This window comes from Octodon degus, unplaced genomic scaffold, assembly GCF_000260255.1.
Source record: "Octodon degus isolate 3935 unplaced genomic scaffold, OctDeg1.0 scaffold00154, whole genome shotgun sequence".
NCBI classification, from domain to species: domain Eukaryota; kingdom Metazoa; phylum Chordata; class Mammalia; order Rodentia; family Octodontidae; genus Octodon; species Octodon degus.
This window is the reverse complement of record NW_004524730.1, coordinates 5,629,531-5,635,465: the sequence shown is the minus strand read 5'-3', so window position 1 is coordinate 5,635,465 and position 5,935 is coordinate 5,629,531. Positions and strand designations below refer to the sequence as shown.

At 32.2% G+C, this 5,935-nt stretch overlaps 1 pseudogene; it reads right to left on the bottom strand.

The window, feature by feature from the left end:
* The window catches only part of LOC101585133, a 125,932-nt pseudogene that overhangs the window by 86,395 nt on the left and 33,602 nt on the right, over window positions 1–5,935 (bottom strand).

Below are 5,935 nucleotides of genomic sequence, written 5' to 3'. Positions count from 1 at the left end.
ATTGTTGCATTATCATCATATTACTATTACTTTTACAATGTTGTTATTGTACTTCTGTTTCTGATTTATTTTTCTAATTTAACCCAATTTTCAGGTGATCAAATCACTAATATTAATGAATTTTCCTTATAATGTTTATAACATTTGTGGTGCTCCCTGTGGAGATTTTGGAAAATTTTATTCAAAGGTGCATTACAAAATCTAAAAATTAACAACAGAATTAAATTGCTGCATAAACTACAATGAAAATAAAAAGAATTCTTCCACAGAAATAGTCTTTGTTAGGATTATGACACCTAAGGCAGTCTTCACACATGACAATGGTGTGCTCTCTCTCCAAGTCACATTGACACTGAAGCATCTGTGCTTAGCTTTTCTTTCCAGCTTGTCAGCTGATAATTGCTAGATCTCATCCCTTGCGCTTTTGTCTGGGGCTTCCTGTTACGTTACGCAATGTCCACACAAATGAAATATCAATTAAAATATCAAATATGTGATGGCTTTCTAGAATAAACTACAGTATTTTCTACATAAACTGTTTATTTGCTTTAAAAGTCTAAAAATAACAACAGAAATCAATTCATACATAAATTTCAATTAAAATATGAATAAAATGTATCACAAAAATGATTTTTTCCTGAATTATCATGGCTACGACAGTTTCCACACATGGGAATGCCAGTTCCATACACAAGCGTCTGTCATACAGCGCATGTGTCTTGTTTTCCTGTCTTCTTTGATAAGACACTCTTGACATCTTGCTGGTTTTCCTGTTTTCCCACCAGATGCCTGTGTTGTTCCACCTGTCTTTTCATCAGTCTGCTCCAAAATTATTTTGAGGATTTATTTGAGCAGATGCATATTGTTCTTCCTGTTCTGTCATTGATTATTTGCCAGCTCCAATCTCAATCTTCTAAGAAAATTTCTCCTGGATATTTTGTACATGTTATTTTCTCTGTGATCTTTGAAGCTGTTTATCCTCACATGTTTAGAATTGAGTAAAACGTAATCATTGCCCAACTCTTTGTGTTTCAAATGACATAATCATTGCTTCATAACTTAACAATATCTACTCCTACATTTGTTTTGTTGAAAATGTGACCTTTTCTGCTTCATTTGTGTTGAGGATTCAGTAACAATCTATTTTTGTTTGTTTTTGAGACAGAATATGCAGTTCAGCCAAGCCTGAAACTCATTAAGTGAGACAGGCTGACCTTGAATTTACAGAACTTTTCTGCCTTAGTCATGCAAATGCTGGTATTACAGGTGTGCACCACCATGGCTGGGTTCACTGTTGACTTATCACCTGCAATACTGAGAGTATCAACACTATGTTTTTGTTTGCCATATAAGAGGCCAGTATTAGATCTATCTAAAGTCCAATGTTTGTACTGTACATTTCTCTACTGTAACTTGTACCGTGTATTCAGGAATCTCCACTTTGTTTTTGCAAATAGTTTCTGCGTTGGCCAATGTGTTCCTTTAGCAAATGAGACATCAACATGTAACAAACTGTCAAATGTGTCATTTAGGTTTCTTTTGAAATTGGTACACGTCTGTTCACAGCGTCCTATTGTTATTGCATGAAATAAGAATCACCTTTGTCCTTACATTTTTAAGAGGAAAGTTACTACTCTAATATTAAATACAAACAACTGTATGCGAATCTGTGACCATTGGTAATGTAATCATTGAGAAGCAGCCAAATAAAGTTTATTTACTATAAAAATAAAAAGATACAGTGCTTGAGTGCTAAGATAATTTACTAAATTCCAGATTTAAATGTCTTTGCATCTATCAGGGCATATATATTTATAAATTATTTTGGAAGTTTGTTTGACATATATTGCCAAAACCTTGAAGAGTCATAAAGGGATGGAAGTTGTTCTTTAATTGAGATCTCTTTGGATGGTATATAACTCATTTGGTAGTTCAAAACAAAGGTTTCAGGAGAGTGATCTAGGACCACCCAGATAGCTCAGCAGATTAAATTGCCTGCTTAGGCAGACACAGAGGCCAAGGTGTGGTCCCTGGACCTGCTGTACTGGCCCTGCCTCTGGGGCTTGTAATCACAGGGCTTGGGAGGCTGAAAACAGGAGAATCACTATGAATCTGATCCACATAGTGAGACCCTGTAGACCCTATCCTAAATTCATAAAAAAGACCTAATAACATAAAAATAAATATTTTTTTTCTTGGTAGGACATTTTTTATTAAAATATGGGCTATCTTGCAAGACACCAAATGTCTTGAGTGTCAGTATATTTCTAAAAATCTGAAAGCTGCTTTTATCTCTTCTCTACAGGTACTTTAGATTCTGAAAATAAGAATAATAAAATCTCTTGGTTCAGATAGTAAGATGTCACGATAAACATATTTTTAACTATTAATTAAACCCAGATAGCTAAACTAAACCCAGATAGATAAACTCAGATTAATTAAACCCATTAATGTTGATGCACACAGAATATTTTACATGTATTTCATTGTGTGTTTAAAAAAATCTCCTAGCATGACATCTGTCACAAATAACTTCCAACAGTGAACCACTTTGTTGACCTTCCTTCTCAAAGGTTTTACCCATGATGACAGCTTAACATTTTTCTAACCTAGGTGGATCACTCAGGTATACATGAATATTTTGTATCATTTTGAATATTCAAATATTTATTTACATAACTTTTTCTTCCTCACCTGAATCAAGGCATTCATTCTGGGCTTCTTTTTCTGTCATATTTTGCAAATTTCTTTGGCTCACGGGATCCCAGACACTATCAGTGGCTGAGTCATCAGATGACTCACTTTCAATCTCATCCTAAATTAGTGAAAGTGATTTCACGTGGTAATGTACTGAACTGAGCTAATTCTACCAGAATAATAAAAAGGAAACTTTTGATAAAATAAATTATAAATGCACAAAAATATAATATGGTGCATAATGCAGGTGAAATATACCCATTTACAATTTAACACATGTGTATACAACCTTGGCCTTTATTGTACCAGTGATTGAACACAAAGATTGCTTCCTTTATTAGTCCAGTGCCACTACTCAAACACAAAGCTGATTACTGTTACACTAACCTACACATTTTCATTAAAAAAGTATAACATGTGCACCTGTGACCCTGGATGAGGACCTAAGAGTTTTTACAAAAGACAGTGACAGGGAAAAATAGAGAGATACAGAACCAAGACAGTGTGAGAAAGAGGCTTCATTTTTTATTAGATGACACAGTGGTTTTGAAAATTGTTTATTAAATCACAAAGTTTGGCATATATTTTCTTTTTTAATGAGAATAAATTTAAATATAATATCCCAAAGTGTTCTCTATAAAATTGGCAGTGTTATGAACTTTTCAGACTTACAATTACAGCATCTACATGTATTTGTATGTGTTTTGTGTATATCTAAATATAGTATGGCCAGCATTTATTAACTGTTCTTTAGATATGCCAAGCTAAATCCTATTATTTATTAAATTATTTATTAAATCTTGTTAATATTATTTACTCTGATATTCACAGACATTATTTCATAATATTGCATTAGGTTGCAAAAGGAAAGTATAAAATTTTGCACAGATTTCGATTACATTTATTTCTTGCATTTTTGTGTGATTTATTTGCATTCAATATATGTAAAAATATAAAATAGGATGATTTAATTCTACAAAATTAAATATGGTATTATAACACATTTGTCTCATACTAGCCTCATGTTACTATGGTAAAATATCTAAATAATCAACTTTTAATGAGAAAACTGTCTAGGTCCTATTTCTGGAGGCGCCAGTGCAGTGCAAGTTTGACTCAGGCCTTCAGGGCTCTGGTAATGGTGACCCGTGCAAATAATGAGGAGCAGGCAGTAGAAAAAGATGCTGAATTCATGGTGAAGAAGCCAAGGGAGATGTAGGATGGACCAGGCTTCTTCATGCTCTTGAGGAGATGTGCCCCCATCCCCCAGACACATGAGAATGTCACAGGAGGCTGCACCTACTAGAGCTTTCTCCACCTTCCAATGACAACATTATGGTCAGTAAACCATTAACACCTGAGTTTTGGATAGACATGTGAGATCCAAACTGCAGCATTTTCTTGATACTTAGTAATTTAATTTTTTTAAAGTATATAGTAACTGATATTTAATGTTGTCCATTGGAAAATTTTTAATGAGAAGCATTCTGAGTTCTTATATTTTAGGTTTTCTTCTTGAAGCTATAGGATTTAGTCTTGCGTTCCTGTGTCTCATAGTATTTGTATTTCCAGTTTGGTTATATCTTTCTTCCTTCCTTACAGTTCTTTAACATTGTATTCATTAGAACATTAATGACCAAAACATCTCAATATTTCTATATTTGTAAATGCATCTGTGTTCATTCATATGATGTATTTTCAATAGATACACATTTCAAAGCTGGCATTTGCTTCTTTTTAACATTTCTTTCTCTTTCTTACCAAGATTCTTTCTCTTCAAACATTGCTTCTGCAATATTTGTGTTCCTTTCTTATTCGGAGAGTATAAATCATTACATTTTTCTTTGTGTCTTCTTTCTCTCACTCTCTCTTTAATGTTTTTCCTTATTTAATGTTGCAGGTTCAGTGGGAATGATATTTTTTGAATTAATGTACAGTTTGCTTATTTTCCATTTTATGGTTTCTAAAATACCATTGAGTTCATTCATGAATTTCTTAAATTTAACTGTTTTTTATTTCATTTGTAAGAAATGTTTTCTTTGAAAAATATGTACTTTGCAACACTGACTAAATGTTTAATATTATCTTTAGAAAAACTTTGGAAATAATGCACAAAAAATTGCAATTTTTTTTATAATTTTAGTGTCTGTAGCTCTATTAATATATCTTCATAATGTGTTATTTCTGTTAGGTTTTCCATATGTATATATGCAATTACATATTTATCTTTTTTATTACATTAACTTTTATATTTTGCCCAATTTGTCTTATCCATGTCTCAATAATCCATTAACAAATTTGTTTTTTAAAAATAGACATGATAATTACATGGCCCTTTAAAGTGCATTTAGGTTATTTGATTTTTAAGTGCATAGGAAATTACTGGAAAACCAGGATTAATAAAGAAGTATACTCACTCCATTGTTTTCAGCTCCTTTGTTCATTTCATGCTACCTCTTCAGATATTTTCATTTTAATCACTTGTTTGCATTATTTAAAATCATAGATCTAAACTTTTTAGTGTACTTTTGTACCTCTACATCTTCCAGAATTATAATTATAGCATGAGTCACAACTGTTTCTTTAAATTTAAGTGAAATAAAATTATGTAAAATTATCAATTCAGTTTCTTTTTAAAATTTTACGTATTTGGTTAACACTTGAGAAAAACATACATTTATGTGTATAGAGAGGTATTTCAACACATTGATAATATTTGCACTAAGTCAGTGCAAATATCATGTTCACCCTCTTTTCTCCTTTGGTTGGAATTCTTATCTCCTTCTCTTTAGGAGATTTATGTATCTTATTTAGTTCTCATGAACTATAGGGGCCCCACTGTCCTGTAGAATACCAGGACTTGTCTTACCAAAGTTCTTGTTGTCCCTATTCTTTCTTTCTCCTCTTTTTCACTCTCAACCTTTCATGATCAGGGTTCTACAGTGAGTTTGTGTCTTTTATCTTCCTTGTGTGAGAAAGAATATATAATGTTTGTCTTTCTGTGTCTGCCTTATATTACATAATATAATGCCCTTAAGGTTCATTCATGTTGCTTTAGATAAAGGGGTATTATTAATTTTTATAGTTTAATAGTAGTTGATTATAAAGAGCTGTAAATTTTATCTACTTCTCTATCCATAGGCACTGGGGCTTATTCCATATCATAAATGATTTGCACATATTTCCTTATTCTGAAGGTTCTCTCTCTGTCTCTCTCTGTCTCTCTCTGTCTCTCTCT